Source organism: Syngnathoides biaculeatus, chromosome 7 (genome assembly GCF_019802595.1).
Source record: "Syngnathoides biaculeatus isolate LvHL_M chromosome 7, ASM1980259v1, whole genome shotgun sequence".
Lineage (NCBI taxonomy): Eukaryota > Metazoa > Chordata > Actinopteri > Syngnathiformes > Syngnathidae > Syngnathoides > Syngnathoides biaculeatus.
Window position 1 is genome coordinate 4,973,464 of NC_084646.1, and position 21,610 is coordinate 4,995,073.

Genomic DNA, 21,610 nt, shown 5'->3' on the forward strand with positions numbered 1-21,610 from the left:
TTTTTTTCTCTTTTGCTCACTTCCAAATTGCAGGAGAGGCTTTATGAAAGTGGATTCATTCTCTCTCTCTATCTCTCAAATATAATGCTCCATCTTTCATTGCTCAAGCACTCAACAAACAACAATGAGGAGGAACGAGGGCGTCGATCCATATGCAACTGTCTATCAATCAATCAATAGTTAGATGGATAATATGTGTGTGTACTTATTACCTCCACGAAGGAGTCAGCTTTTATCCAAGAGGGTGACGGAGTGCAGAAAGGAAAAGTGACCACTGCAGCCAAGCGGAGATTACGGAGTGTGTTCGTCTCGCGTCCAGTGTGAGCACTCAAACAAACCACAACAAACATTAAGGAGAGAAATTGGACAGAGAGATTATCAAGGACAGTAAAATAAACCCTGCAATGTTCAGAACTAACAACAATCGAGAAGAATCCACAACTCCTCTGCTGTACTTACTTCACCGCGACATCAAGGAGAGAAATTTTGCCCAACAGTAGCCTGAGGGTAGCAAGAAAACCTGGACGCCTCTGTCAAAATGGAGACTGCGCAGGATAATGCTACAGTAGGCACGACAACAGGGTATGCTAACATTAGCATGAGTGCCGCTGCATCGCTCTGCATGAAAGTAGGGAGGACGCTGCTAATCTTTCATAACCAGCCAGTGGCAGCTTGCAGCATTTTTTTGAATTGTGAGTCTGTGTGTGTGTGTGTGTGTGTGTGTGTCAGCCTCCATTGACTGCTGCTAGCCAAGCTGGCATTCATTATCAAGCAGGTAATAACACAGAGCACTGGCTCTAACTCAAGCGGCCGAGGACTCATTAATATAAACAGGCCCCTAAACCCAAACTCAATTTACTTGAAAGCCTCTTTGGAGACGCTGCTTGAGTAAGTAAAAGGTGTTTTTCCCCCCACCCCGCACCACCAACCCCCATCCCTCTTCTTCTGCGCTGAGTGCACCAAATGTATTCATCTGTATTCAGCTAGCGCGCGACACTCTGTGCAGTAGTTGAAACCCTAAATATACCCGGAACTTCGATCCCGATCCACTTCATCATTTCAAATGTATCTATTTTACATTAGCCTTAAAAATAAATGGATCACAGATTCCTTGCTTTTGAAAGACTGCACAGACGTTGAATTGTATGTCGTTACTTAACATTTCGTAATATAGCAATTGCTACTGTCCTATTAGTCTGTATTTTTATTCGATGCAACATAACTTGGATGATTTTTCTAAAAAAATATATTCTCTATTGTTCAGGGCTGCAATGATTCTGATATTTTCCGTCTTTACTCATACTCCCCGATAATACATAAACACCACTTCACTAAACCCTTCCGTCGCTAGATGCGGTCCCGTCACAAAGTCACAGAGGTGGAGGCCAGGCCGGGTGGACGATGCGGTGCGGCATGGCACGTCGCGTGAAGAAAAGTGAGTATTTGTGTTAGAAACGATCACTTCAGTTGTCCTGGCGGTCAGTTGTATTTTATGACTTTAGGGACAGTATTCTCAAAAAGTGGTCTCATTTCTTTTAAGTCACTTTATTTTGTAGATAACAGACAGAGCTTATATGGCTTCTGTATTGCTACCCGTTTATGACCCGAGGATCCACCTCATATCTTTTTTTTATTTCTTTTTTTAATCGATGTACTCCTTTTACACAGCGCCCCTAGCGTTCAGACTGAAACTCATAATTAAAAGACTTTGTGGTACAGGCTAAATTTAAAGCAAATGTGTGGCAAGACTGAAAAACATGCAATTGGATGTTAAAATGCCAGCAAGTGTAACTTTAGCTGTAGAGTGCCTTGTGAAAGTATTCAGCCCCCTTGAACTTTTCAACCTTTCACCACATTTCAGGCTTCAAACAAAAACGTACAAAATGTTCTTTTTTTTTTTTTTTGTCAAGAATCAACAACAAGTGGGACACAATCGTGAAGTACAACGAAATTTATTGTACATTTTCTACTTTTTTTAACAAAGTTGGGCGTGCGATTTTATTTGGCCCCTTTACTTTCAGTGCAGCAAACACACTCCAGAAGTTCAGTGAGGGTCTCTGAATGATTCAATGTTGACTGACGATGATAAATGGAATCGACCTCTGTGTAATCAAGTCTTCATATAAATGCACCTGCTCTGTGATAGTCTCAGGGTTCTGTTTCAAGTGCAGAGAGCATCATGAAGACCAAGGAACACACCGGGCATGTCCGAGATACTGTTGTGGAGAAGTTTAAAGCTGGATTTGGACAGAAAAAGATTTCCTACGCTTTAAACATCTCAAGGAGCACTGTGCAAGCAATCATATAGAAATGGAAGGAGTATCAGACCGCTGCAAATCTACCAAGACCCGGCCGTCCCTCTAAACTTTCACCTCGAACAAGGAGAAGACTGATCAGAGATGCAGCCAAGAGGTCCATGATCACTCTAGATGAACTGCAGAGATCTACAGCTGAGTTGGCAGAGTCTGTCCATAGGACAACAATCAGTCGTACACTGCGCAAATCTGGCCTTTATGGAAGAGTGGCAAGAAGAAAGCCGTTTCTCAAAGATATCCATAAAAAGTCTCATTTAAAGTTTGCCACAAGCCACCTGGGAGACACGGCAAACGTGGAAGAAGGTGCTCTGGTCAGATGAAACCAAAATCGCTCTTTTTGGCCACAATGCAAAACGATACGTTTACTGTAAAAGCAACACAGGACAACATGGTGGTGGCAGCCTCATGATTTGGGCCAGGGAAGATGGTTCAAGTTGACGGGAAGACGAATGGAGCCAAATACAGGACCATTCTGGAAGAAAACCTGTTGGAGTCTGCAAAAGACCCGAAATTTGGACGGAGATTAATCTTCCAACAGGACATTCATCCAAATCTACAAATGAATGGTTCACAAATAAACGTATCCAGGCGTAAGAATGGCCAAGTCAAAGTCCAGACCTGAATCCAATCGAGAATCTGTGAGCAGATCTGAAGACTGCCGTTCACAAACGCTCTCCATCCAACCTCACTGAGCTCGAGCTGTTTTGCAAGGAAGAATGGGCAAGAATTTCAATCTCTCCATGCGCAAAACCGATAGACACTCCCCAAGTGTCTTGCAGCTGTAATTGCAGCAAAAGGTGGCGCTACAAAGCATTAATGCAAAGGGGCCGAATAATATTGCACGCCCCACTTTTCAGGTTTTTATTTGTTAAAAAAGCTTTAAATATCCAATAAATTTCGTTCCACTTCACGATTGTGTCCCACTTGCTTATTGAAATTAAATTTTATATCTTTATATTAGAAACCTGAAATGTGGCAAAAGGTTGAAAAGTTCAAGGGGGCCGAATACTTTCACAAGACACTGTAACTTACAGTATACCATGTTTTTTTTTTTTAATAGCTATTCATGATCTTGATGATGTCTTGGTGTCATGATGTCCAAAAGTGAACAATATGATGAAGAGAGCTATAAATACCAATTCTAATTGATCCGGGAAGTTCAGTGGTCCATTCATTGATCAAACGCCTGTTGTAAATATTCCCGTTCGGTTCGTTGTTGCAGAACGTGGACAGAAATTAGTGCAACATCAAAACAGTTGCATGCGCATTTCGAAGTTTGGAGGTCAAATAAAGTTTACCTTTTTAAATCCTCATACTGCATAGTAGGTTCATTTTTACTTGAAAACCCCCCGTTTGGCTTTTTTGTGAGAAGTATATATGACTGTTAAGAACCCTAAGATGTTACTTTAAAAACTGCTTTTCCTTTGGGAGAATTTGTTTTGAAATCATAACATCCATTAGTGAGTCTAATTAGCACATGCTAATGTTTACGCTCCAAACTTTGTGATCCATCACAGATGTTGAATCCCCCTCCACCCCCCCCCCCCAAAAAAAAGAAAAACACACACAATCAGCTAGAGACGTTCTAAATTTGTCTTTGGTGATGCACATCGGCTTCATTAGCCTCCCCGCGTCATCAGCGCCACGGTGGGAGGAATCAAATCAGGTTTTCGGGGTGGTGACTGAACAAACGCTGTTCAAATATGCAGATGCGCAGGTGGCACCATCATTTTTCAGTGTTTAGATTAATGCAACCACATCAAAATATAGGGATGACTTATTGTTGCGGGACTCGCATGAACATAATGTATTGCTTTCAAAATGCAAAGTCATCATTGGACCAATATGTTACATCCTAATAGAACTGCTCACTAAAGGGTTAGCTTAAATGCTTTGTCAAGGGGGAAAGTCTCATTTTTTACTTTTGGACCCAAAGATGCTGACTCGTGTTGTTTTTCTGTAACTATATATTCACTTGCCAAATCATTAGTCACATTGGCACAATCGAATGAGAGCTAATACAACATTTTTTCAGAGTGGTATTCATTTGACAATAGTTGCACTCCCGGTATTGTACTTTATCATGCTGAGATGTTGCCAATATTTTGTGCCTCTCGTGTAGCTAAATGGCGAACCAAATTATTTAAAAGATTGGGAATGGTGACAGCTTCACCAGAAATAGACGCATTGGTCAATTAATATTTCAGCATTAACTACATCTGATTATTTACCTGTGATGATATTATCATAGTTTTGGTCATGGATGTTTTTTTTTTTTTGTGGAAAAAAAAGTCTGAATTCATCAAAGTACAGAACCAGAATTGACAATAATGTGTATTTACATTGCACAACACTTAAAAAGCATTGCAGAGAACAAAATGGCAAAAAAAAAAAAATTGACATTGTTTGCACTTTAAAACTATCTGAAGTATTCTGCAATTAAGAGGAAAAAAAATTGGCAAAAGCCTTTTTAAAAAAAGTAAGCTTCAAGGTCACGTTTCAAGCATCTGTAGTCTGTCATCAGCATAACAGTGGTAGGAAATCTAATGTTTGCTGATGACATTGCCCAGGGCGCGCATGTTGATTGTGGAAAGAGGAGGAGGGCTCAGCGTTGAGCCCTGAGGGACACCACGGGTGTCATGGTGGTTGTGAGATTTTACTTCACCCAAGGCTACATGCTCACGTCTACTAGTCAGATGTCAAGTGAACCGGTTCAAAGATTTATTGTATTGAGGCGGAGTAAGATGTTGTGATCGACTGTATGACGAGCAGCTATTAGGTCCTGGAGGATTACTAGTGATGGGGGAACCGGTGTCTGCTGCAATCAGGAGGTCAATGGTGACCCTGAACAAGGCTGTTTTGGTGCTATGGCCAAGGTAAAAACCAAACTGAGACTTCTCAAAAGGTTTGTTGTCTTTGAGATGATCCCGGTGTTGTGCCGCAGCTGTTTTTCCCAGATTTTATCTGATAAATTGAAAATAAAAGCCATTTCATTATACCTTATTTTCATTTTAATTAGTTATAAAATAAATTCACATCAAAGTAAACGAGGTCTGTTTTTTTTTTTTCCTCCTTAAGTTATCTTGTTGGCTCATTAAATACTGTACTATGTCCTACCAAGTAAGGTTGTCAGTGGTGCTTATCTATAGGTCAATCCTAGAGTTAAATATTTACTTACTGTACATTGGATATAACAAGTCTACACATCCCTGTTTTTGTGACCAGAAAAAAAGAGAGCAAGATCCTTTCAAAACTTTTTCCAACATTGTAACTTACAGTATGACCTGGACAAATAGATTTTTGGGAAAAAATGAACTTTTTGAGAGGGGAAGTAACATTAGCCAAATGAGATCATTTGGTTGCACGACTCTACACCTTCTATTCCTGGGGACGCAGTCTGTGTTCAGAAATAGCCAATCACATTTACACTCCTGTTGAATGGGGATTGGTACACACCTCCCAGCATTTCAAGTTCCACTGATGAACACCCAATAAAGGTGAGGTGTTCTAATGCGCTTTTCCGTGCATTTTTGTCGTGACATGACAGCACAAGCCAGGTCACGCAGAGAGTTTCCACAGCAAAAGAAGGATCTCACTGTACAATTGAAGAAGTCATCCATCCATCCATCCATCAGTTTTCTACCGCTTTTCCAGGTCACGGGGGAAGTAGCTTCAGCAGGGATACCCGGACTTCCCTTTCCCCAGCCACATCTTCCAGCTCTTCCGGAGGGATCCCTAGGCATTCCCAAGCCGGCCGAGAGACATACAGGTAGTCTCTCCAGCGTGTCCTGGGTCGTCCTCGGGGTCTCTTTCCGGTGGGACATGCCCAGAATACCTCACCAGGGAGGCGTCCGGCAGGCATCCAGATCAGATGCCCCAGCCGCCTCATCTGGCTCCTCTCAATGCGGAGGCGTAGCGGCATGACACTGAGCCCCTCCCGGATGACCGACCTTCTCAACCTATCTTTAAGGGGGACCCCGGACACTCTGCGGAGGAAACTCATTTCGGCCGCTTGTATCCGGGATCTTGTTCTTTCGGTCACGACTCACAGCTCGTGCCCATAGGTGAGGGTAGGAACATAGATCGACTGGTAAATTGAGAGCTTTGCCTTTCGACTTAGCTCCATGTTCACCACAACGGACCGATACAAAGTCCGCATCACTGCAGACGCTGCACCGATCCGTCTGTCGATCTCCCGCTCCATTCTTCCCTCACTCGTAAACAAGACCCCAAGATACTTGAACTCCTCCACTTGGGGCAGGATCTCATCCCCGGCCTGGAGAGGGCACGCCACCCTTTTCCGACTGACGACCATAGTCTTGGATTTTGGAGGTACTGATTCTCATTTGAGCCGCTTCACACTTGGCTGCGGCTCGCTCCAGTGAGACCTGGAGATCACGGCTTGATGAAGCCAACAGAACCACAACATCCGCAAAGAGCAGAGATGCGATGCTGAGGCCACCAAACCGGACACCCTCTACGCCTCGGCTTGGCCTAGAAATTCTGTCCATGTAAGTTATGAACAAAATTTGTGACAAAGGGCACCCTTGGCGGAGTCCAACTCTCACCGGAAACGAGTCGGACTTTAGACGTCATATTAGCTGGAAAAAATGTTTTGAAATCTTTCATTTTTTGAACAGGTAGGTGTAAACCTTTCTTATCCACTGTTGGCTAACCAGGGAGTTCATGCAATCTTTTCTATTTACCTTATTTTTGGGCTAAGTTCTACTCAGGCTAACGGCAGAGTTAATTCCTACAGTAACTTTTTCAATGTTTCCATCTAGTTTTAGTTAGCCCGTTTGCCCTCTTATCACGCAATCCTAGTGTTAGCCAAATAACTCTGCCTCCATTTTAGCTTTCTTGTTCCCATATCCATCAATGTGTAGCTATCTTATCTACCTTTTTATCTAATGTTTAGTTGCTCGGTTAATAGATCTTTCAAAGAGAACTAGGTAGCCTTAGCATTTCTATTGAAGCATCTGCCACGGTCCTGGTGACTACCAGGAAATGGCAACGTCAGAATTCATCTCGCGGGTTCACTGGAGTGGCTCCCTATTTTATTTCCAAAGGGGTTTGTCACCGGGAAGTGGAGTAGCGGCGGTAATGACGTCTTAAGTGCGGCGCGCTGCGGAGTGCGGCGTGAAAAGTGGGATTGTGTTTCCTTGCAGATGACCTCCTACATCGGCACTCATTTAGCCGTGCAGCGCTGTCAGGGTTTATTGCAGTGGCCATAGCAACAGTGGAGCAAAAGACGAGGAGGACTTTTGTCAATGCTCCGTGTGTACTTGTTGCAGTGAAAGAAGAACCAAGATTTTATGTTTTTATTTCTTACATCCATCAATTTTTTTCGGTACTGTTGATCGTCGGTAGGGTCATCGGTTGGCCGGTTGCTATCCTAGCTGATTTTAGACGAGTTGAAGGGCACATTCTGCATTGGTTGGCAGGTAATCGCAGCGCAAATGTAGACAAACAAGCATTCAAAGTCACGTTCATGCCAATAGTTGGTCTGGAATCTTCTATTACCAGAAGCTGACTTATACGGGAGAGGTTGAGTCCACCTGGATTGCAGGGCACATATAGACGAGCAAGAATTCATATTCACACGTAGACAAATTAGATTCGTTAGTTTTCACTTTCAATGTCCCTCTCAGTGATTTTGGCATTTCGCTTCTTCCCATTCTCCTTTCTGTCATGGCCAACCAGGGGAGCCAGTCTGGCTTCTGTTATCTCAAGGTTTTGCTCGGCAGGTGTGAAAGCTAGCCCAGTACGTGATTAAAGTTCCTGTCCGTCACATGAATGAGAGGACCAAAACCTTTTTCATGCCGCACTTGCCAACGCACAAGGGATTGTCGACTTTCTTGTTTGTTTAAAGGGGAAATCCACTGGTTTGCATTAACAATGTATCCAATTGGTCACGTTATATGTTCTCTATTTTGACAATGCGATGTTAAATCCTCTCTCATTTAATAGTGTTTTGAGAAGATTATCAACAATTACGAATTACGACGGCACCGCTCACGGCTGTGGATGGAAGTATTCCTCCGTCTTCCCGATCAACCGATACTGCTATTTCTTCATCAGATGAGGATAAATCCGAGAAATACGCGCTGGGCATAAATGGCGTCCCATTTAATCGAGCCTTTGTTGCGGCACGGTACATGTCACATCAGTGCACGTAGGTCATGTGACTTACAAAAATGGCAGCACCCCTGAAAATTCATAATTGTCGATTAAAAAAATCTTCTCAACACTAATAAATGAGAGGATTTAACATTGTCAAAATAGATTACAAATTACATGACCTATTGTATACACTGTTAATGCAAACCAGTGGATTTCCCCTTTAAAACGCGACTAAATACACAACAATAAGGCTTAAAGACCACTAATTGGGGTAAAATGGTAAATTCAAATAAACTTCAATGCTAAATAGATTTTTATCTGATTGATTAGTTGATGCTAAAAATATTTTCCCTAGTTTCAAGTTTCAAAACTAGCAGGCATTTGAGCAGTTTTTTTCTCCTCTGGCAATTAATTCATTACATTGTTAGTCAGCAGATTTACTATTTTCTGCCTTGTGCCATTGTTGGGCCACTCACATTCTGCCGTTCCAATCAATAACAGTATTAGTAATTTTTTTTTTGTAGACTATCGCACGATTCGTCACTTTAACCTGCTCCCTTTGCACAACTGTCATTGCGCTAGTCTATTACGGGAACGGCGAACAGCTAAAGGGACTCTGTACAAGTTTTACACAATGTGGGACGTTGAGACACTTATCTTGTACCTCTTCTAAACAAAGAATATTTTACATCTTGCATGACTTTTATAAGGAATAGTTCTTGCTTGTTTTTGTTGTTTTTGCTGCTTTGTTGTTCTTCGTTCTGTATGTCATACGAGGGCAGCGCCGTCTGCCGAGGAAAAATTCCTCGGGTGTTTTTTTTTTTTTTACGTATTCGGCCAAATAAAGCGGATTCTGAAGTAACTGTTTCAGAGTTGACTTTCAAGTTCTGGTTTCAGGTTTCACTGTTGTATGGAGTATACACTATATGTGGCTAGCACGCTAAATAGTGCCACTTCCTTTCAAGCTAGGGTTTCATAGTAGTGGTGTTTCCAAAAATATTTTTCAGTAAGAGGTTAGAGTTTCAAGTAAAGTAGTAAGAGCCCAACTATAATTTCTGTTCTTCAAATATTTTCAGTCAGAAAAATTAGTGAAATAATTTCAGCTAAGTTTTAATTGTGATATTGTGTATTGATAATTGTTTATTATATGTATGGTCTGGATGATGTGTATTGTATTCTGTGATAGTTAAAATGAGGATTTGAGGTTTGCTACATAATTGTTATGATGACGTAATTAACCGGAAGAAGAACAAGGGTTAGACGAAAAGAGTGACAGTGGAAATATGGACGGTGGGGCGAAATAGTTTTTTGATCGTCATCATTAACATTAACATCCGTCATCATCCGCAATCATCATTTTCTTTGAATATTTGTTCATTGTCCTGGATTTCCTGTGCCCGTGCAATGTGGAAACAATTTTATTTACTTTATTTTTACAGTTTGAATTCGAGTAACCGGTTTTGTTTCACTAAACCAACTGCGTCACGGATTACTATTTCTTCTTTTTTGGTGCAAGTAAAAAAGGGATGATGCATCAAGATGCGTCCATTTTGGAAACTACATAATGGTTGGGGTTTTAAATAAATTTTCAAGAACAACTTTAGTGTTTCCGTGTAGGTTTATGTTGTCGAATGAGTTTTTCAAGTTAACGTTGGAGTTACAAAGTTTATTTTGTTATTATTTTTTTCTCGCAATAGTGATTGCTGTTGGAAATCTTGTCGTGCCATTGACTGCTGTTAGCCAGAGGCTAAGATGCACTACAATTTTTTTTTTATAGTTGCAATATATGTTTGGCCGGCGTGCCGTTACACCATTGAAGAGACTGACTTGCTTGAAATCAGTACAGTTGCGAGGATTGAAATAAGATTTGTGCGCAGTATCATGTGACTGCCACACTTTAGGGAGGAGGAGATGCTGCTGTAAGGTGGAATGTTGTAACTGTGCGAGACAGGTTGGGAGGGGGATGAGCGTCGGAGGGGTGTCGGGATGCTGAGCGCTGCAGCGGTGAGCGTCTTAGCTAACCACTTGTGTCCTTGCTCCCCCCCTCCCACACCACCACCACCAGCCGACTGTGTGCCGGTGCACTCATCCCGCACAAGCACCCTCCCTTCCTTCATCCGTCAGCCGCCTCTAACTGCACCGGCTACAGGTTTCTGTCGGAGCGGCTCGGGATTTCCTGCCTCCTCGCGGATTCTCTGCTTTCTGGACGAAAAGGGGGGGGGGGGGGGGGGGGGACGGAGGAAGAGGAGCGCTGGGGCGGTGGCCGAGAGGAAGATCTGGGAGTGACCCTACCATCCTTCAGGTGTGTCCGTGTAGTCAGCTGACTAGGCTCGACTTTATTTAAAAATTGTGTGCATTGTTTCAGGATGTTATATAAACTTTCAGTGAATGCTGAGAAACGAGCATTCTTTTTAGTCACTGGTGTCATTCAAGCTCAAGTTGAGAACAAAATATGCTCCTATGAATGCTGAAATGCTAAACAGTGGATTCAAACTCACATTTGAGACTCATTTGTTCCAATATATTTGACCCCCCCGCCCCCTACAAAAACTCCAGATGTACAGAAAAGTTACGATATCGCTGCATCATCCCCCAGTTTACGTTGTTATTCTCGACGCTTCTCACAGTCACTGGAAGGTATTTTGCGCCTGCTACGATATGCTGTGATGCATTAAATTTGTCATCACTTTTTTGCGAGAGTTTTGCCTTGGCCATGGCATCTCTCGGCATCCACTGCAGTTTGCTGTAGCGCATGCAGTCGAGAGATGCGGGGAGGAGAAGATAGCGTAAATATGAGAAGGGGTGATGCGAGTGTTGTGTCAGCTCAGTGACGCTGACGGACGTGTTTGTGGTTTTAATGGCTTGTCGTGCGCTGGTGCGGGGGCGAAACGTGGTATCAATCACAGCGTGGCTGGGCGCTGGCTTGCCGCTCCCTGGCGGCTTCTGTGTGAGAGTGTGGAAATGTGCTCCGCAGCGGCACATAATATCACGCCGGTCCTGTAAGAGCTCGTAGTAAGTAGATTTTTATGTTGCCCTTCGAAATTTCAACTTTCCCTCGCACGGCCTGAAGGCTGCTCAGTCGTCATTTCTGTTTCAATCGGCCAAAGGATGAAGTGAACGAGCGGAGCGACTGTCGTTGAACCATCTGCAGTGGTACCTCGGTTTTGGAACGTCTCTGTTTTCAAACAAATTGGTTTTCGAATGAGAATTTAGATTTTTTTTTTTTTTTTGCTTCGGTTTTCGAAAGAAAATCGGTACTCAAACGCCCCTAACAAAACCCGGAAATAACAGAACGCGCGCAGCCAGACCAGGTGACCCACGACTCGCTCTGTTGTGAATTCCCACCCCGCCGAAAATCCCCCCCCCCGGAAATGACAGAACGCGTGCGCCCCAACCAACTGACCCACCCACAGGTAGATTTACGTGCTTGGGTTCATGCCTAGCTAGCTTTATACGCTTTCCTTTGACCGTTTCAGTCAGTCGCCGCTGCTTAAAATATGAGACCCCACATATGACGAAGAAAAAAAGTTATTGTTTGCGTACTACTGTATGTGTATAATCCATTATCCCATTAGTTTGTCATAACTGTAGAATTATATTAGATTTCATGTGTCTGCTATATCTATACTGTACTTTTTAGAAGTGGTTAGTGGCTAGGTGCCTTTTTTTTTTTAACAGGCTCGAACTTTGTTGCATGTTCCGGTTTATTTTCACGGCGCGGGGAGAAATTAGGTGCGTGTGTATCCAATCGGGTAGCAACTGTGACTCAGTCTAATCCATTCTGTTGCCCGTGTGACTCAGCAATACACACGGACACACACACACGGCTTCCCCAAAAATTAAATAATGGGGAAAGCTTAGATAATGCATCAAAGATATCGATGCATGAACTATTCCAGTTGAAAATCATTATTCATGACAGAGAATTGTTTCAGATGATCACTGAAAAAAAAAAACTGACTGACTCACAATGAACTGGTCATAGACTGGATGATGTCGCAGGCAGCAGAATATTCTCCACGGCGTCACCCAATTTTTATTTTCAGTCACGTGTTCTGTGGGGACCTGCTCTCGACTGTGAAGATGGTAAACTGGTGTTATCTGGTAAACGCCAATTGGACTGTGAACACAGGTCCTTCTTGTGGACGTTGGGCCTTCGGAATGCCCTCACAGGTTATGTTTCTGACTGTTTGAGCAAAAAAGTGCACATTTGTGACCTGCTGGAGGTCACTTTTTATGACTGTGGCTCTTATTTTCCTCATTTCTTGGGATACTGTCCCGTCCCCCGGTATCTCCTACTTGCACTTACGAGACCAACAAAACATCTTGCGACAATTAACAACTAACGTGCATACAAAAATAATACCAGGCACTGGTTTTTAAAACTATATTCTAAGCTGTGGACAAGAGATCCATTGCTCCAGGGTTAGTGATGAGTATTCTGCAGAAAACGCTAACTGGATGTGGAGGATTTATACAACAGCAGGTAGCATAAGTGAAGGTCATCTGGGCGTGCAAATGTTATTGTGTTTGTACACAAAATTCTACAGTTAAGTGCTAGTTTTCTTATTAAAAAAATGTAAAACTAAGGTCTTTGAAACCTTCGGAGACACAGTGAGGCTTTACCACCTGTCATAAAACCCGTGATATTTCTACATTCCCTTCAAATTCTGTATTTAATGACTATAATTTACAATTTAGGGCTGTTTCTATGTTAAAAATGTAAAAAAAAAAAGAATTTGTAATGTTCTCAGGGAACTAGAAGACTAACTTGTGAAACCTGAGCATCGTCTTGTGCTGTAGTCTGTAAACTTCGTCATTAGCTTGTTGTTAAATATTACAAAGCTTGGTCAGGTGGTGTAACCTGTGCTAAAGGTGGGTTAACGGTTGCATCGAAGGACCATTCCTTGCCCTTTTTTAAAATTCAAAGAGCCTATAGATGTGTACATTGATTGTGTTCATCATAATTTTTTTTGGGGTGCTCCATTGATGAATATTGACTGCTATAATCAGTGCGCATCCCAAGTTGATATGAGCTGCGGTATCACACATTGTCTACTTCCTCTGCAACATGGCGGCGCTGGCGGTCAGCGTGTCCGCACGCGGGGCGCTAGTAACTCCAAACGCCTCCGCCCCCCCCCCCGCCCGAGTGTCATCTGTTAAACCAAGAGGGGAAAATCCAATTACGCCAGTCTCGCGCTGCCTGCCTCCCGACCAAGCGGCATTTTGATAACTTTGATTGCTCAAATCTGCTTCAATCACGGGGCGCGCCCGCAACGCCGTGACGGCCGCGGCGTTGACTGGTGGAGCTGGCGCGGGACTTGGCTCTGTACATCCTGACTTGAGAATCCCATTATCTTTTTCCATGTATCTGCTGCCGCACCGCCTCCATGAATGGTGCTTTGTAGGCGCAGTGTATGAATGAGCAATTTAAATGCACATATTTCTTTTGTTGTGCTGTATGTTTTTGGGTGCCACTGTATTAATGCACATTTTTATTGTGTGTCCTCTTTGTATCTTTCAAAAGGATCCTTGGATATGGAAAATAATAGTACAAAGGCAATGAAAATGAGGAGAGCATTTTTTTTCCCTACTCTCCCACTCGCCTTGCCTATAATAAGGGCTCATTTATCTCCATCTCGGCACAATCTCATCATACGGGATTGCAGTGGAATGAGGATGATTGCGTGTATTGTATTTAGGGCACAGTGGCGTACTGTGTGTATTTGTGTGTTACAATGGTTGTTTAAGACTTACAAACAGTGCGCCTATTCACACACCTGTTGTATTTGACTCTGGAAAAAGCTAAAATGGGTCAAACAGGGTATAAAAGGACTCATTTTTGCTGGTTTTGTACTGAATTAGTGTTCTGTAAAACTTAACACGGATAACCTGTGACCAACAGGACCGATGAAAGACTAAAGGTCAGTTTTTGATTACCGTAATTCCCGGACTACAGAACGCACCTGGTTATAAGCCTCACCCAGTACATTTGTAAAGGAAATACCATTTGGTACTTACATAAGCCGCACCTGTGTAAAAGCCGCAAGTGCCCACATTGAAACCCACATCGAAACACGAGATATTTACAAAGACTGTACACAGAGAGTTTAATGCTAGCGCCCCGCTCACGCTAACACTTGCGTTGCTAACAGGGCCGGTTTAAAAAAAAAAAAAAAAAAAAACCATACCAGTAAAAATCCCTGAGACTCGGTAGTAACACGCTAGTGCCGCGCTAACAGGACCGGACTGGTCTAAGTCACTTTCTGGGCATATATATTCCACCGGTCTCATTCTTATTATCTTCTTATTCCGTGAGGGGAAAAATGCACAAATTAGCCGCATCACTGCATAAACCGCAGGGTAGAAAGCGTGTGGGGGGAAAAAAAGTTGCGGTTTATAGGCCGGTACTTACGGTATTTGCATTCTTAACATGATCGAAAAATGTATTTCGGCTGCTCTGTGACAAATTACTGCCTCCATCACTGAAATTTAGGCTTTACACGATGTGGATTTTTAGGGCCGATCACCAATCAGCGAGTTATAAAAAATAAAACGCATCATTGATCCGATCATAAGATGGAGCGATGAGTCCGTTTAAATGACCTGTTCATTTACTGTATGTGTGTGCTTACCGGTAATTGTTCCAAATATATGTATATATTTTTTCTATAATGCATCTTTGTTCATCTATTCACGCCAGTGAGAAATAATGACAGGATGAATTAATGGTCGTCTGTTGGATGGCAATAATTAAATACAGCAATTAATTTGTTGTTTGTGCTGTGAGGATTTTTCAATTGTAATGTATACGCCTTGCCCCCCAAAATGTTGGAATTCGCTGCTCCGGTCAGAAAATATTCAACACAATGTCAGAATTTTAGCATACAACCAGTAATTTCATAAAGTGATTCTTTCCTTGCTTGGTCTATTTCCCCGTCATTTTTTTTTGCTGTGTGGTTAGCGTACCCCCTCCACCCCTATTTGCCATACTGAGCGTGACTGGGCAGTGCAGTATTTATTATTATTATTTTCTTTTAAATGAAACTGCACTACACTTTTTGCAGGGCAACAAGTGGCTTTGAACAACTCTGACATTTAAGCAAAATAGCTCGCCCGCCACCATTTTCTCACCAGTGGTTCAAGGTTGAGTAACGTTCTCGTCAGTGCCGCAACCCATGTGTGAAGTCAACGTTCTATTTATGAGCTCCCGAGAGCTCTCAGGGAAACAATGCTCGGCCGTGACCTTGGTCATTCGCCGCCGACTCGCTGATTGCTGCTTAACTCTGACAGTAAGTGGCGTCACCTAATTTGGTCAAAGGCTTTTGCTCTCCAGATGAAGAGGGTGATTATACTCACCATGCAGTACCCTGAGAAGACTGAGACATTCTGTAAGCATGTGGGCGAGTACTGCATCTGGCCGTTGTACTTGGTGGTCCTTAATGTGTGTTGTTACAGATCAGGTTTTTAAAGCAAGGTTAGCCTTTTTAAAATAGGGTTTCAAGTCTGGTTTTGGGTTTCAAAGTTGGATTTCTGGTCAGGGTAAAAGTTTTAAGGCAGGGTTTCAGATTAGGAGCTAGCTGCTTCCAGCTATGTTTTTCAAGTCAGGGTTAGGTTTTGCCGGCGTGTTGGCCGCACGGTTCTGAGGCCCCGGGTTCGATCTTGGCCCCGCCTGTGTAGAGTTTGCATGTTCTCCCCGGGTACTCCGTTTTCCTCCCGCATCCCAAAAACACGCAGCATGAATTGGACACTCTAAATTGCCCCTGGTACGCACGCCTGACTTTGGTGCGGGTAGCGTGGGATCGATTTCCGCTCAGTGATGGCGTCGATATCTGCCCTGCGACTGACTGGCGACGAGTTCAGGGTGTAGTCCGCCTTTCGTCTGAAGCCAGCTGGGATAGGCTCAACTTTCCCGTGCCCGTTGTGAGGATGAGCGGCTTGGATAATGTATCGATGGGTAATCTTGGTCTCATGTTTCTTTTATATCACAAAAAGCCAGGCATTTGAACAGGGGTGTGTTGAGTTTTTATATCCACTGTATGTCATATGGCGGCACGGTGGCTCAGCTGGGTTCAGTCCCACCCCTCCCTGTGTGGCGTTTACATGTTCTCCCCGTGCCTGCGTTGGTTTTCTCTGGGCACTCCGGTTTCCTCCCACGTCCCAAAACCATGCAGCATTAATTGGACACTCCAAATTGCCCGTAGGTATGATTGTGAGTACGGCTGTTTGCCTCGATGTGCCCTGCGATTGGCCGGCTACTAGTTCAGGGTGTATCATGCCTCCTGCCTGTTGATAGCTGGCATGGGCTCCAGCACTCCCCACGACCCTCGTGAGGATAAGCAGCAAAGAAAATGGATAGATGAATGGGTTAGGTCGTCAAAGTTCAGTTTGAAGTCAGGGTTCGGCTTTGAAGAAGGGTTTCAAGTCAAGGTTATTGTTTCAAATCAGGGTTTGAAGTCACATTTCAAGTTAGTGTTTCAAAGCAGGATTTCATATTCGAGATTAGCTTTTCAAGACAATTTTTCAATGGAGGTTAGGATTTCAAATGGTTTTGAAGTGAGCGTTGTGCTTTCAAAAGGTTTCGGTGTCGGCTTTCCAGGCTGGTTTCTAGTTTCAAAGTAGGGCTTTAGATGGGAATTCGGGTTTTAAAGTAGTCTTTTTGAGTTAGCGTTTTCTTGTGGGATTTCAAGTCAAGGTGTAAGTGTTCCAAAGTAAGGTCATGAAGTTCGGTTATGGTTTCATAGTACGATTTCAAGTCTGGATTTAGATTTCAAGCAGGGCTTCGAGTTATGTTTAGGTATTAGATCGCTGTTGGCTTTTGAAGTGTGTGCATGTCTGAGTTTTATTGCATTACATTTTAATATCGCTGGCTTTGTCTGTGTTGGCGCGTGCGTGTAAAATTTTGCCCGCTGCTGCGCACACACACGTCCCGATGTGCTTAGAGATGCTTTGCAGGTGATTGTCAGCCGGCGATATTAGTGCAAGTGTAATAACTCTGATGTTTTGCCTCCAGAGAGTCCCTCCTCGGCAATCACATTTAGTCAACACAATCACTATCCCGCCTGCCACTCGGCGCGACACAAGACACGCGCACCATTTTTCATTTCCTTCGGAGGGTCACGAGTGCCGCTATTTGTCGTCGCGATGAATCCATCGGCCGTGTCGCGCAGGCTCCTTACAGCGGGGAAAAAGATTGTGCCGCTTTTTATTGTTGCCGAAGCCACGGCGCCGTCTGTTTGCACCTGAGACGGCGACGACGAGTAATGAAATGATGCTTTGTGTCTGAGTTAGGCATTGTTGTAAATCGTGTGGGTTCGTCCTCGCCCTTGAACAAAAACACAAGAACGTTGGAAGACTGGCGAGTTCCCTCGACTACGATCACAGTTTTAGGCTCATACAGCACAAAATAAATCAGATTTGAAATGTATATCTTAATAATTGGGTGTTTTGTCGTTTGTCATTTGCCGATAATCAGTGTGCATATCCCTTTTAAGTAACTGCTACAGAGTGCGAGCTTAACCTGATCTATGAACTTTGAACTTTGAACCGAGTCAGAAAACCACCACTTTCTTGGCCATCTGTTGTCAGATTGTAGTCAAAACGGAAGTGAAATCATGCATGGCTCTGATCCAATATCAGTGATCAGAAATCCCATCTTTTTTTTTTTTTTGTTTTTTTCCCATCAAGTCTTCAGGTTTGAAAACTGAATCTTATTCTTGCTTATCAAGATGAATAAGTTTAAAATTCGGTATAGTCAACAAAAGAACAACTCCCTCTATCATCTTGGATCAAGTAGAATCTTAAGAAATCAATATTGTTCTTTTGATGGAACTGAATGGTGATAGGTAAGCGATTGTAAAATGATTACACGTGTAAAGTGCTGACGAAAAACGAAAGAAACCTCGACCTTGTTCAGCTTTTTTTTTTTTTTTGGGACCATCTTTTGTTAAACTGCAAGAGCAAATGTTTAGCTGACATTGGCAACTTGTCAGTTCAAGTTTGAAGAGACTCCACTAAGAATCGCTTCGGAGCCACTTTTCACTTCGCACCATGGACAGCCCAAACCAGCGCAGAGTATGGCTTTCATCATCATGAAGACCCGGAGTGAACCCAGGGTGTTGCGACGAGGCGAGCAGCAATTGTAGCGTCCCAGAGTTTGAAGAGGAAAAACGAGACCTGGAAGAGGCGAAGTCAACGTGTTAGTATTTTCACTGGTGGAGGCAGCACTTCATCTTCTGAATTAAGACTCCATCCGATTCATTCTGCCCACTGGCAATTTACAACTTTTAATTAGAGTAATGGAAGAATCAATGTGTTGTTTATTTGAATCAAACCCCGTTAATTAACATCTGTACTAGCGGCGCACCTCTGCTTACCCGCTGGCTTTGACAAAATACCACTTCCGCACAGTCCGACCTCTGCGTGAAAATATTTTAGCCGAGCTGCCAAATCATGGGAGGAAAATACTCTGTGTACTTACTGTTTTTTTCCTCCTCTAGTTTGTCATAAACCGGTAAAATTCCAACTGCATGCACTGATATTTTCAGAAATGCAAAGATGAACGATTTATTTGGTTGTTTAATTTCAAGGCGGCACGGGAGCTCAGCTTGTAAATCGTTGGCCTCACAGTTCTGATGTCCCGGGTTCAATCCCAGACCCGCCTGGGTGGAGTTTGCATGTTCTCCCCGTGCCTCCCACATCCCAAAAACACGCAACATTGATTGGATTGCCCCTAGGTGTGATTCTGAGTTTGACTGTTATCTGTCTTCATGTGCCCTGCGGTTGGCTGGCAAACCGGTTCAGGGTGTACCCTGCCTCGTGCCACTTGACACCAGGGATAGGCTCCAGCACTCCCCGTGACCCTCATGAGGATAAGCGGCCAAGAAAATGGATTGATGTTTACCTTCACAATTGATGGGTGGGAGACAGCCCTTTTTGAGACAAGCCTTTCTGTGCAGACGATTAAAAACTCAATTTTACATAAAATGTCCCATTAGAAGGGCCCACATCTAACTTGATACTCCGGTCATTATATTCTTGTGGTGTGTCATTAATATACAAGTCAATATTGTCACACACACACACACACACGCTCCGACGACTTACGTCAGATATCTCGTACCTCGTTACTTCTCCGAGGTGTCGTGTCAGAGTTTTAAAGGGCAGCGCTCACCCGGGGTTAACGAAAGTTTGCCTGAATCGTGCGCCGTGCCGACGTTTCAAATAAAGCCACAGAGCTGCCGCAGGAGCCCCGGTAAAGGGAGGGGGCGGGGGCGGCGGGGAGAAAAAGAAGAATGAAGTCGGTGAGGGAAATGGAGCAAGGGGACTATATAGCTGAGGTGTTGGATCGATAATATGCCCTCTGATCCATAACATTAATGGGAGGGAATACGTTATTACTGTTAAGAGGCGTGAGGTGGAAGGGGTGGGCGCACACACGCACAGTTACGGGACGATACATCACATCTGGGCGGCTCGCCAGAGAATATCCTCCTCCTCTCCCCTCTTTTAACCTTGGAGAAAACTGCAGCGCTCAATCTCCTCCGTCTTCCTCCTCTGTCCATTTCATCCCCTGTCCTAATATCCCGATTGAAGCGCTCACCTCTCGCCGTCGTGGTCAATGAGCAGCCGAGGCCCGAGCGCGCCGCGCTCAAGCGTGCGGCTGAGACCCGGGACGCTTTGCGGGAAAATATTCCTCGGGTTTCGGGTTATTGGGCAGCGGGGTGGATGAGCGGTGGGGTTCTGGGTTCAAATCCGTCACGTCTTGGGCTTGCGTGTTCTCACTTTGGTACTCCCGAAGCCGGTCTTAGGTTCATTGAAGACTAAATTGTTTATAGGTGTTTATGTGTGTTAATGGTTGTCGGCCCCCCCTGCCCCTGTTTCAATTACGTGGCAATAATTAGGATAATTGCTCAGGCTAATCTTTTACAGAGACCTGGTAATGGGGGGAAAAAGTCATCAAATACAGCCCGACGGGTGTATGTGAACGTCGCTTTATGTCATGTCTTTATCCAAGCTGCTTATCCTCACAAGGGTTGCGGGAAAGATGGAGCCTATCCCAGCTAGCTTCGGGCGAAAGGCGGACTACGCCCTGAACTGTTCGCCAGTCAGTCACAGGGCAGATGTCGACACTCTCACTGAGCGGGAATCGATCCCACGCTGCTCGCACCAAAGGCAGGCGTGTGTATCCCTACACCATCAGTGACTAACATCGCTCCACAAGCTTCACTTTTTCTCAGATTTTTTTTTGCGGCCCTCAGTCTTTCATTGACTACATTTGGTCTGCCAGACAGAGGCCCTCTTTCTCCTCTCATTGTTCTTTGGTGCCGTGTTTACCTAACCTTTCAAAGCGCAACGTTTTTCATGGTTTCTCCCTAATTCGAAGCAAGAAATCAAGTGCCATGCAAGCATAGCAGAAGAGAGCCGAGTCAGTGCTGCAATCTGTCCACAGAACATGGAAGTAGTTTCTTTTCTTGTGCCATTACTTGCTGAGTCGCTCCGTCACTTCATTCAAAACATTCGACTGGGTGCGCCTCAATTAAATCAAGACTGAACACGAATCCAAAGTTGCATCACTGCAGTTTCTATTTGCGTCACAGCCTCAGCAGCAGCAGCAGAAGGGCAGCAGTGTACACTGTGAATATAAATACGGGCGGATGCGTGTTTGTGCAGCTGTGTGTACTCGTGTCACGTCGCCGTGTCGTTCATTGCCATGCAGCGCAGGCGTTTTGTGCGCTTTTGAATACAATATGACCTCCGACTGGCGTTCTCTGCGTCGTAAACTACAGCGGTTCGCGTCGTCTGTGTAGTGCGTATAGTCGGTAAAATAGTGATTCCTGGAACTGAACGCAAGATATTCGGTCAAAGTCTGAAATAAGTTTTATTTTGAAGATTGCCTGCCTCTGCTCTGCTTGTCTGTGACGCCAGTCAAAATGTCAGTCCGAAAGCTAGAAATGTTCAAAAATGTTCTTTGCCTTTCAAGATATTACAGTGAAGAAAATCAGTATTTGAACACCCTGCTATATTGCAGGTTCTCCCACTTCAAAATCATGGAGGGGTCTGAAATTTTCATCGTAGGTGGATGTCCATTGTGAGAGAGCTCATCTAAAAAGAAAAATCCAGAAATCACAATGTATGATGTTTTTTTAACGATTTATTTGTGATACAGCTAC

General features: G+C 43.8%; 1 protein-coding gene across 3 annotated transcripts in view; it reads left to right on the top strand.

The window, feature by feature from the left end:
* dab1a (DAB adaptor protein 1a) overlaps nt 1-21,610 on the top strand; it is a 289,271-nt gene that overhangs the window by 2,102 nt on the left and 265,559 nt on the right. The window contains exon 2 of one of the 3 annotated variants that reach the window (XM_061824249.1): nt 1,352-1,435. The exons of 1 other annotated variant lie outside the window; for it this stretch is intronic. The gene's annotated coding sequence lies outside the window, so the exon portion shown is untranslated. Of the gene's footprint in view, nt 1-1,351; nt 1,436-10,668; nt 10,741-21,610 lie in introns of those variants that run through there. One more of the 3 variants, XM_061824250.1, reaches the window with a different exon arrangement.